The 12,989-nt window shown below is 41.8% G+C and overlaps 1 protein-coding gene across 1 annotated transcript in view; it reads right to left on the bottom strand.

Annotated features, from left to right (window-relative positions):
• The window catches only part of LOC115201039 (src kinase-associated phosphoprotein 1), a 49,311-nt gene that overhangs the window by 23,067 nt on the left and 13,255 nt on the right, over positions 1-12,989 (bottom strand). The window lies entirely within an intron of this gene.

Here is a 12,989-nt window from a genome sequence, read left to right as displayed (position 1 = left end):
ATTATTGTATTTGTCATGGACTCCATGTTGAAGATGGTTCTCTCATACCCAGGAAGCAGCAACAGGCCACACTGCCAGCTGTCCCTGGATCAAATACCCCACTGCTAGCTTAGGGGAAACTGGGATCAATACATTTACAGCACTTCGGTAAATGTACTGAGATGACAGAACAATTTTGGTGCTGCAGATTAGCGATGCAGCAGATACAGTACATCTGCTCCCACTGCAAAATCAAATGAAACTATTTGTCACATGCTCCGAATACAACAGTGAAATGCTTACGTACAAGCCCTTTAACCAACAATGCAGTGGGGAATGAACAGAAAGGGTCTCTGTATAACTCCCTCCTGGTCTGGGGCTTCAGTCATACAGTGACTCTGCACCTCAGAGGCCTTTAGGTGTGTGCTATTAACTGACATCTAACAGATGTGGTACAGAGAGCCGCACTATGTTACACATGTCGCAGTATAAAATCAGGGCAAGCTCATGACCCTGAAACCTGACACCTCCCTCTGCAACTGGATCCTGGACATCCTGATGGGCCGCCCCCAGGCGGTGAGGGTAGGCAACAACACATCCGCCACGCTGACCATCAACACCAGGGCCCCTCAGGAGTGTGTGCTTCGTCCCCTCCTGTACTCCCTGTTCACGCATGACTGCGTTGCAGCGCACTATTCCAAAGCCATCAAGTTTGCTGATGACATGACAGTGGTAGGACAGATTACCAACGACGATGAGGCAGCCTACAGGGAGGAGGTCAGAGACCTGGCAGTGTGGTGCCAGCACAACAACCTCTCCCTCAACGTCAGCAAGCTGATAGTGGACTACAGGAAACAGAAGGGCGAGCACGCCCCCATCCACATCGATGGGGCTGTAGTGGAGCGGGTCGAGAGCTTCAAGTTCCTCGGAATTAACAGGGTCCACACACACCCACACATTTGTGAAGAGGGCACGACAGCGCCCCCCTCAGGAGGCTGAAAAGATTTGGCATGGGCCCTCAGATCTTCAAAAGGTTCTACAGCTGCACCATTGAGAGCATATTGACTGGCTGCATCACCACTTGGTACGACCACTGCAAGGCACCTGATTGCAAGGCACTACAGAGGGAGGTGAGTATATCACTGGGGCCAAAGACTCCATCCAACCAAGCCATAGACTGTTCTCTCTGCTACCGCACGGCAAGCCGGTACCAGTGCACCAAGTCTGGAACCAACAGGACCTTGAACAGCTTCTAATCCCAAGCCATAAGACTGCTAAACAAGACTGCTAAATAGCTAATCAAATGGCTAACCGGACTCCCTGCATTGACCCTTCTTTGCACTAACTGTCTTGCACTGACTCTCCGCACACACTAGACTCTACCCACACACTCACACATACAGTGCCTTCAGAAAGTATTCACAACCCTTGACTTTTTCCACATTTTGTTGTGTTACAGCCTAAATTTAAAACGGATTAAATTGAGATTTTTGTCACTGGCCTACACACAATAACCCATGTCAAAGTGGAATTATGTTTGACATTTCTACAAATGAATTAAAAATGTAAAGCTGAAACTGATTGAGTCAATAAGTATTCAAACCCTTTTTTATGGCAAACCTAAATAAGTTCAGAAGTAAAAATGTGCTTAACAAGTCACATAAGTTGCATGGACAGTGTTGCAACAATAATGTTTAACATGATACAATTATCTGTAAGGTCCCTCAGTTGAGCAGGGAATTTTAAACACCGATTCAACCACAAAGACCAGGGAGGTTTTCGAATGCCTCGCAAAGAAGGGCACCTATTGGTAGATGGGTAAAAATGTAAAAAGCAGACATTGAATATCCCTTTGAACGTGGTGAAGTTCTTAATTACACTTTGGATGGTGTATCAATACACCCAGTCACCACAAAGATACAGGCGTCCTTCCTAACTCAGTTGCCGGAGAGGAATGAAACCCCGGAGGGATTTCACCATGAGGCCAATGGTGACTTTAAAACAGTTACAGATTTTAAAAGGCTGTGATAGGATAAAACTGAGGATGGATTAACAACATTGTAGTTACTCCACAATACTAACCTAAATGACAGTGGAAAGAAGGAAGCCTGTACAGAATCAAGATATTCACAAATGTGAATCCTGTTTGCAACACAGCACTAAAGTAATACTACAGAAGTAATCACTTTACCCCTTCCTTATATGTACAGAACTACCTAAAATGATCTTGTACCCCTGTACATCGACTCGGTACTGGTACTCCCTGTATAGAGCCATGTTATTTTTTACTCGTAATTGTTATTCGTTATTCAATATGTATTCATTCCTCATGTCACTATTTATATATATTTTTTTAAATCTTTAACTCTGCAATGTTGTAAACGGACCTGTAAGCATTTCACTGTTAGTCTACACGTTGTTTATGAAGCATGTGACAAATACAATTGAATTTGATTTAAACATCCACTACATCTTCATTTTGACTTTAAATGGCCATTATTTGTCTCTCTTTACGACTCCATCTAGGATTCCACAGTTGAATGGAATTCAACCAAAGTGCCTGTCCTCCTGAACATACATGACAAAACAAAGCTCAATCCTAACCACTTTTCAATTAACCTGTCATCAGGCTTGAGCCTAGTTACCAAGGAGGGAGGATGGGGGAACAGGTGGCCCCCTTTGGTTTGGGTTGCAGGAGTTATTTAAAGCCCATTTATACTAGTCTGGGTGACCTTTAATTCAATTCGGACCACTGATGACAGAGAAAGAGGCCTGGAATCCATCCCCTTTGAACCAGACCTTGACTTTCAACGAACAAAACCAAACACACTGCGCCACAACTGAGTCTTCTTGTCCAAACAAAGTAGATGAAACCCCCCAACGTTCAGCGGAGAGGAGCGTCTCTCTCAATTTATTACAAAATCCAAAACACGAGAGAGGAAGAGACAGAGCTGATAGCCTCTAGACTGCACTGGTAGAGCTCCCCTAGCCAAAATGTCAGCGGCTATCTGCCCCCGTTGTTTTACTGTATGCAAATGATCCTGGTCCAGAGTGCAACGGAATCAAAGTCATATCTGAACTTCATGCCGTATAAGGAACACGTTATAATCCCATCCTGTGCGTGTGTGACATATAAACGCTGCACTGGCCGCTGTACCTCGCAGGTTCTACTGACAGAAAAGGTGGTCAGCTCAGAGTGCGGTCCGAGACACCTCATGACACTACCCCGCTCACATATCAACCTGCTTTGTGGGCGACCGACTCGTGTCACTAAAAATACGGCAGCTAGCGCTACGCTGCTACAGACCATTTGACTATTTGGTTAAAAAGAGAACCTTATTTATCATAACAAAAGCCCAGTCGCCTCATCCATCCAGTGCTCTGTTCCAGGCCTGCTTCCCTGTCATGGCACCTTTTAATCCCCTCATCCATCTACTTCCTTCCCTTTTCAAAGGTCTTTCCCAGTTAATAGTTGAGGAGATATAAAGTCAACAAAAAGGGACGGTTAGATTTGCTTGAATCAGTAAACAACAGAACAATGGCTTCTCACCCTCAAAGGGAGCTCCTTGACCAGGCCTCGTGGTTTAAACCAGGGATGTGTTTCATACTGGATTTCAAATATATCGCAACGGTCAAGGAATTGCTTTTACAGCTTGAGGACAAAATTCACCAACAATTAAGGGGCTGGGGATTTAGAATGATTCTTGATTGGTCCAGGGTTGTATCACAGGGTAGCAGTGTAACCTTAAAGTTCACATACTGTACATTCAGAAATCCTACTCCCCTGACATATTTTTAGCCCACCCCTCTGTATAACAAATTCTGATTGGTTGAGAGTAAGCAATACCTAGTCTTATGAAAATACTTATCGACAGCTATAGCAATGTGTCTACTCTTGGTTTGAGCCAAAATGTGAAAATATTTATTAAAAACATGTATATTCACACAAACCATACAGAATCCAATTTGTTTCAATTGGGATGTTTCTTAAAACACAGACACATAAAGAAGCAATGAGATGATATTTTCCCTAAACTGAAGAGCACCATCTATTGAAGGCTTCTTCCAAATTCAAGATGGAAGCTGTTCTTCTATCAATCGTAAATTGCATTGTTAATTATTCAGCGCTATGCATCTCCTTTATTTTCATTCTTTCCTGTTTAAATTAGTGTCATTCATATCATTTATATTGTTATTAATTAAACAGATATACACCTACAAAAACCCCATGTTAACCCTTAAACCAAAGTGATATATGATGCATGTGAGCTGCCATAGCAGTGTCATGGCCACTCTCTCTCATTTGGTTATTCACCCTTAGTCTCAGCATGGTGTTACGAGCTCAGCAGTTGATCCAACAAAAATCTCTTGATTTATGCGATAATGACCAGAAGGAGTTAATGTATTCTCCCATTAAAATCCACTTTAGTTATGCTGCAAGTCAACCGAGGCTGGCTAGAGAGTGAATCATAATGAAGGCAAATGGTAGTTGGGAGGACGAACACATGATATTATATCTATATTGCCATAACGCAACAAATATGTTATAAAAACAATAAATGGTGTAAAGAGGCTGTCAGTGATTTACATTGAGTAACATAAAAATCTCAAGGTGGCCTGCGTGGTGTGCAGGGTGCTGCTCAATGTGGAACTACCCTGGGTAGGTGTCAACATTACCTGGGTTAAATTACTCATCGTTACCTGGAGGGCTGCTAACCATCCGATCCAGGAGTGGACATTCTCCTAATCAGTTTTAGGTGAGCCAAAATGGTTGTGTCCTGGAACTGTTCAAGCTGGGTCAGCTGGGTCAGTAGAGCAGGTGAATTGATGACATACCTCTTACCGGGAGAGGATTAGGATAGGAACCATATTGTTTCTCCTCAGTAGTCCTTGGATCCCTAGCACTAGCCTCTTTCCTGTGTCTTTTGCTGAGAAAGATACTGCATTGAGTCGGAGTAGAGATAAAACAGGGCCAAGACCTGACCTCCGTGTGAACCCTGGTGATGAGGTGAACCAGAAGGCAGAGGGTGCCCCCCCCCCAGGCCTGGGGGACGGAGTGAGAGGGAGGAATGCTGCTTTGGAAGACAGAGCGACAGTGTGACCCCCTCCGACACTGTCCTTAATTAGGAAAAAGGATCCACTCAGTGCACCCTCACCCTGCCCAGCACTCCATCTGCACACAGCCCAGGCTAAATGGAGACATTTCTCCTCATTACAGTAGGAGAGCCTCCTTCTTCCCTGGGTGTGTATCCCTCCACAAAGCCACCGTCACGGGGGAGTAGGAGAGAGACAGAGGCTCTGAGGTTAAAGGCCAAATGTCCTCCCTGCCACCCAAGTCCAGCCACTGATCTGATTAGGATTTTACTCATCGATACGCAGAGCATATAGAATCAATCTTGTAATGTACGCTTCTGAGCAAAAGCATACATTACATGAGTAGAGGTTCATGTTTTATTTATGGAAATAGAATGTACAGTATGGTATGTATCGGTATTGTGATAGCAACGAGAGGTCAAATATTAGCCTCTGTGTAGGCCAATGGCTATGAGAGGGAGCAGATCGCTTGCCTTTCTGTGCCTCTGCGCAGGAGAAAAATATTGTGTCAGTCCTGCCAGGCTCTGCTGCTTTCCCATTCCCTGTGCCAGTGTTCAGGGACAGAGGGAGCAATCTTAAGTGACATCGGGTTCCCCCTGGGCATCCATAAGGAGTGACTCTACATCGCCCTAAATTCCCTCTCATAGATTTACAACCACTATTCAAATGCTTAACTGCAGATACAATTATCCTCTAATCACAGGGTATGGCTTTCAGCCACCTCACTGACACTTGGAAAAACTACAGTCGGGATACAAATACCAACAATGGCGGAGCACAGCCCACAGGAAAGTTTGTCTATCTGTGATAAAACACTGAATACAACAGCAAACCAATGAGGGAGTTTTGGATGAAAATGTATAAATCTAGGTCGGTATAGAGTGGGAATAAAAACTAAAATAGGGATTCAGATGGCATACATATTGGCAGTTGCCTCATTTACATCAGGAAGCAAAGTACAATTGTTTTGTGCTAACATTGTGGGAACTGAGAAATAGCAGCAAAAAATTCGAAGTAAGCTAAACCTGGGATGAATGTATAATTGATCATCTAAAAAGTACAATTAAAGCCATTTTGGATAAGATAATAATTGTCTGTTTTGATAGAGGCTATTGTAGCAAAATTGATTGAGTATAAGACATGCAATATAAAATAATCTCTTTTTTTTGTTTACATACAAATCTAAATGAAGATTTATCAGCCAGCCAACATGGGGGGAAATGTCTAGAACTTTAGTGTTTCCTTGATTATGTCATCTGTCTAATGAAAACCTCAGTGATTCGTCAATTTGTGGGAAAATATTGATCATTATTAGCCATTCTAATGTACCGATACATTTTATTTGAAGAGAAACAAGGGCTAAAACTGGTGGAAAATATTGTACATTGTTCCACATAAAATAAATAGCAAATAAACAAGAGGTTTTTTTTCACCAACATGGAAAGGATGACCTTCTATTTAGACCAATTTAGTAAAATCAATAGCATATTTCAAAACAAAATGAATGGGCTATTATATTATATCGAATGTAGCATGTCAGTTTGTAAGTAGATTGTTGTAGTAGGCCAATACTGTATACTGTCAGAATGAGGGAATATTTCTAGCATTTGCAGCAGGAAAATGTAAGAAAAATATAAGAAAATCAAAACCTGTCCGCTGTCAGAAATATGTAAATGTTTGCCTACACAATCATTCTTACCGCATAGTTGAAATCAGAGCCATATATACAGCCCCTTGATTTTTTTCCCCACATTTTGTTGTGTTACAGCCTGAATTTAAAACGGATTAAATATAGATTGTTTTTGTCACTGGACTACGCACAATACCTCATAATGTCAAAGTGGAATTATGTTTTTGAAATGTTTACAAATGAAAAACTGAAATGTCTTGAGTCAATAAGTATTCAACCCCTTTGTTATGTCAAGCCTAGATAAGTTCAGGAGTAAAAATGTGCTGAACAAGTCACATAATAAGTTGCATGGACTCTTTGTGTAATAATAGTGTTTAACATGATTTTTGAATGACTACCTCATCTCTGTACCCCACACATACAATTAATCTGTAAGGTCCCTCAGTCGCGCAGGGAATTTCAAACACCGATTCAACCAGAAAGACCAGGGAGGTTTTCCAATGCCTCGCAAAGATCACCCATTGGTAGATGGGATTGTTTTTTTTAAAGCAGACATTGAATATCCCTTGGAGCATGGTAAAGTTATTAATTACACTTCGGATGGTGTATCAATACACCCAGTCACTACAAAGATACAGGCGTCCTTCCTAAATCAGTTGTCGGAGAAGAAGGAAACCTCTCAGGGATTTCACCATGAAGCCAATGGTGACTTTAAAACAGTTACAGAGTTTAATGGCTGTGAGAGGAGAAAAATGAGGATGGATCAACAACATTGTAGTTACTCCACAATACTAACCTAAATGACAGAGTGAAAAGAAGGAAGTCTGTACAGAATAAAACATATTATAATACTGCTGCCTTGCAGTTATGGTGGGTGATCAGTGAAGTTCAAAAATGCAATGCTTAAAGTACTCCCACCACCCACCCCAGAGGAAGTTACCTTTCTTAGAGAGGAAATGCACAGTTAGGTTCCACCTCCAAAGAATGACGGAGACTACTTATACATTTTCACGTATAGGGTGTGGGAATTTCCACGTGAAGTTGATAAACATCAACAAATAGGGTACTGACAGCTGTCAGTGTAGCTAGCTAGCACACTAACCTATATCTAGCTAGCTAATCTGTTGTTGCTGTTTTTTTTAACTACACCATATTCAAAAGATTAGCAACCTGGCTCTAAGGCTGGTTCTGGAGCTGGAATTGTCATAAGCATTGATTTAGGGAAAACTTCCCCACAGATGGAAACCACTTGCCTATCTTTGACTTCAGCATCTATTGTTATCTCCAAAGTTTTTCCATCTTCCATAAATTGCGAATCCGCCATAGAAATAGTTAGAAAGTATAAGATGAGGCTCCGGTAATATGGATAACTATTGAAAGATAGCTGCTATGCTTTTTTCTATATTGTAATGGACATGATGCAACCTTTGGTAGGTAAGCTACTGGCAGGTTTTGGCTGAGGTGCAGTAAAGCCAAGTCATCCGCGCTCATGGTTCTCACAGGGGAAGTGAAAAAATATGAGCAAAGTCATTTTAGCCTGATCATGCATGCCGCAAATGACATGTAACAATAAGTTCCTTGATTTTTCTTTTGCGGCTGCCTTTTCATTAGCTGGATAGACACTTGTGGTTTTTAGCTAACGCTACACCAATCAAAGTAGTAGAGCAAGTAGTGAAGCAAAACGTTAGTGGTCAAAACCATTCATCTTGGGGCGACGGGGGAGCAGGTTTTGCAAAATGCTATCATGTCATGCAATTACACCATATATATATATATATATATATATATATATATATATATATATATATATATATATATATATATATATATATATATATATATATATATACTGCTCAAAAAAATAAAGGGAACACTTAAACAACACAATGTAACTCCAAGTCAATCACACTTCTGTGAAATCAAACTGTCCACTTAGGAAGCAACACTGATTGACAATACATTTCACATGCTGTTGTGCAAATGGAATAGACAACAGGTGGAAATTATAGGCAATTAGCAAGACACCCCCAATAAAGGAGTGGTTCTGCAGGTGGGGACCACAGACCACATCTCAGTCCTATGCTTCCTGGCTGATGTTTTGGTCACTTTTGAATGCTGGCGGTGCTTTCACTCTAGTGGTAGCATGAGACGGAGTCTACAACCCACACAAGTGGCTCAGGTAGTGCAGCTCATCCAGGATGGCACATCAATGCGAGCTGTGGCAAGAAGGTTTGCTGTGTCTGTCAGCATAGTGTCCAGAGCATGGAGGCGCTACCAGGAGACAGGCCACTACATCAGGAGACGTGGAGGAGGCCGTAGGAGGGCAACAACCCAGCAGCAGGACCGCTACCTCCGCCTTTGTGCAAGGAGGAGCAGGAGGAGCACTGCCAGAGCCCTGCAAAATGACCTCCAGCAGGCCACAAATGTGCATGTGTCTGCTCAAATGGTCAGAAACAGACTCCATGAGGGTGGTATGAAGGCCCGACGTCCACAGGTGGGGGTTGTGCTTACAGCCCAACACCGTGCAGGACGTTTGGCATTTGCCAGAGAACACCAATATTGGCAAATTCGCCACTGGCGCCCTGTGCTCTTCACAGATGAAAGCAGGTTCACACTGAGCACATGTGACAGACGTGACAGTCTGGAGACGCCGTGGAGAACTTCTGCTGCCTGCAACATCCTCCAGCATGACCGGTTTGGCGGTGGGTCAGTCATGGTGTGGGGTGGCATTTCTTTGGGGGGCCGCACAGCCCTCCATGTGCTCGCCAGAGGTAGCCTGACTGCCATTAGGTACCGAGATGAGATCCTCAGACCCCTTGTGAGACCATATGCTGGTGCGGTTGGCCCTGGGTTCCTCCTAATGCAAGACAATGCTAGACCTCATGTGGCTGGAGTGTGTCAGCAGTTCCTGCAAGAGGAAGGCATTGATGCTATGGACTGGCCCGCCTGTTCCCCAGACCTGAACCCATTTGAGCACATCTGGGACATCATGTCTCGCTCCATCCACCAACGCCACGTTGCACCACAGACTGTCCAGGAGTTGGTGGATGCTTTAGTCCAGGTCTGGGAGGAGATCCCTCAGGAGACCATCCGCCACCTCATCAGGAGCATGCCCAGGCGTTGTAGGGAGGTCATACAGGCACGTGGTGGCCACACACACTACTGAGCCTCATTTTGACTTGTTTTAAGGACATTACATCAAAGTTGGATCAGCCTGTAGTGTGGTTTTCCACTTTAATTTTGAGTGTGACTCCAAATCCAGACCTCCATGGGTTGATAAATTGGATTTCCATTGATTATTTTTGTGTGATTTTGTTGTCAGCACATTCAACTATGTAAAGATAAAAGTATTTAATAAGATTATTTCATTCATTCAGATCTAGGATGTGTTATTTTAGTGTTCCCTTTATTTTTTTGAGCAGTGTATATATATATACAGAAAAAATAAGTGAAAAATTACAAATTATATATATATATTTTTTTAAATGCTCTATGGCTCAAGTGGACACAAGGCTGTTTGGCTCATCTCAGTCGTGAAGAGGAACAACTTTGCAGCTGTTTCTAATTAATAAACAATGCTTGTGGGTGGTAACATTCAAATAAAACCCAGCCCTGAAACGAAACGTAGGCTGAAAATATTTTTTACATCATAGGAAAAGACACTGCATTTACACACATTTGCATGAAGTGGGCAGTTCGGGATTTGTCACTTCAAGCCCAAATATATCATACTTTGACTAAAACGATGACTTATTGACTTAAATCATTGTGCAACATCATGGTTGAGCTCTGGCCATCGTCTTTCAGCTCGAAAAAAATCGATTTCTACTGGTGTGGACGTTTAATTGCTAACTAGGAATGTGAAAATAATCCATTCATTTCTATTTTCATGTTAGTGCAAATGATTCGTGCCACAATTAAAATTGCAAAGTTAAAATGAAAATAGAAAATGGTTCAATTAAAATATAAAATGGTAAACAGAAATGTTTAATAAAAATGGTAAAAGGAAAATGAGAAATGGTAAACAGAAAATCGTAAATGCAATGTGCATAGGGAATTTGAAAGTGACTGTTTTCCTTTCCCAACTACCCAATTAAGCATTTTCTCTTTCATTTTCCATTTTAACTTTCAAAGTGTATGCAAACTGCTTCTTGGAGGCGTGAACCAAGAGAGCAATACCACACCGTCTTGTACATCCTAGCCATGCCGGGCTTCTGTACATGGATTTTAAACTAGTGTAACCAACTCACAGGCTGCGAACCAACCCAACCCAGGTCCCCTGCGAACCAGAAAAGCATAGACGTGAAGCTGAAGCCTAGCATTGATTCGGGGAGCGAATGCAACTCTTCAGATCTCAGGCAAGGTTAGGCCTACATGTGTGGTAACTGAATCACCGCAGTTACAATTCACCATCCTTTGACCTCGTCCTCCTCACAGAGACCCATCTGAGCCACAGGACAAATATAACAAACAGGGTTTGAACAAGTCTTCTGCACATCAGAAGAGCACATTAGTCCACTAAACCAAAGCCTATAGCCAAATGCAACTATTCAGGCGACTATTCAAGGTTACTCATCATGCGAACTACTAACCAGGAAGAAGTGGGTCGGTGACTACCCACAACCCACATGTGATGAATAACTTTGCCTTTTGAAGAGCAACTTTGGTTTAGCAGGCTAATATGTTCTTCTGGTTTACAAAACACCAGATTCAAACCCCGGTGGTTACACTAGTCTAAGATCAATGCACAGCCAGCGTGACATGTCTAGGATGTACAACTAACTACATGGTGGTGCCGCGTTTCTCTTCTGGTTCACGCCTCCAGGAAATCATTTGCATACACTTTGAAAGTGAAAGTGAAAAGAGAGCCGTTGGAAAATGAAAACAGCCACTTTCTTTTCACCTTGCATTTCCAATTTTCTGTTAATCATCTGCCATTTTCTGTTTACCATTAACCGTTTTCGATTTTCATTGTGGCATGAATCATGTGCAGTTATATGAAAATATAAATGCATTTATAATGTTGTGCATTTCAATTGAGCATTTAAGTTTTGCATTTTGGAACTGATCACCCTCCCTATGTGTCTGATTATTTGTACATTGTCATTTTTTTATTGGTTATAGAATATCAATATTTATTAGACACTTATATGGGCTTTACCGAAATTAACAATAAAAGCATTTGATTTTTAATCAATGTATTAATGTAGTAACATAATTGATCATTTATGAGAATAATAAACATACAACAAAAATAACAAGAATTTAAAATATCAGTGGCACTGAGGTAATTTAGTGCCAAAAGTCCAATAAATTAATCTGCTATTTGGATAGAATACGCCTCGCTTTATGATTAGATTTAGCCCATTATTATTTGCATTGTGGTGTGCTTGCTGATGAGTGTTATTTAATAATTTGACTTGCTTGATAATCAATTTAACTTATGGATCAACACTATATTAATATAATGTTGAGAGCTTCCCATGTCTGGAATACACTGCCATCAGACACACATAACTGCACCACCTATCACACTTTCACACAAAAAACATGAACACATGGCTAAAGGCCAATCAGATTTGTGAACATAATCCCGAGTTGTGTATTGCCGCTTTCCATGTTGTCTGTAGCTTGTGAGGTATGGAAACACTTTGTTGCTTTTATGGATTTTGTCTTGTTGCTTTTTGTGCTATGTCTTGCTTGTCCTATGTTGCTCTGTGTGTGCTCACTGCTCTATGATTGTCTGTATTGTTATTGTAATTGTTTTAATAACCTGCCCAGGGATTGCGGTTGAAAATTAGCCGGCTGGCTAAAACCGGCACTTTTACTGAAACGTTGATTCATTAAACAGGACCAAGACTTTAAGGCTGCAAGTACAAAAAAACAGACATTGTGACATAATTTACATACAAGCCATACTGCCCCATGTTAAAGAATGCTGTGGCGGAGGGCCGGAGCCGGCAGCCTTCACAGAGGCAAATACTGTCCCTGTAAAAATGAAAAATAAACTCAAACTCAAATCTATCTACATAGGCCTATTATGTAGTGAAATCACATAGTGGTTTCAATCATTGATATACACATTTTCCATGAGCTGTTTATTCAGAGGGGAGAGGTCTATTGCTAACAATGTTTTTGTTTTCAGAAGAAGACAGACAGATCTGCATTAGGACAAACTCCCAAACTCAGGATTAATCCTCGCATGACTATTATCAGTAGAACAATCTAATCCGACCGTAAGACGCTACAGAGGGTAGTCCGTACAGCCCAGTACATCACCGGGGCC

Source organism: Salmo trutta, chromosome 10, assembly GCF_901001165.1.
Source record: "Salmo trutta chromosome 10, fSalTru1.1, whole genome shotgun sequence".
Lineage (NCBI taxonomy): Eukaryota > Metazoa > Chordata > Actinopteri > Salmoniformes > Salmonidae > Salmo > Salmo trutta.
The sequence above is the reverse complement of the archived record's forward strand: the minus strand, read 5'-3'. Positions and strand labels throughout refer to the sequence as shown.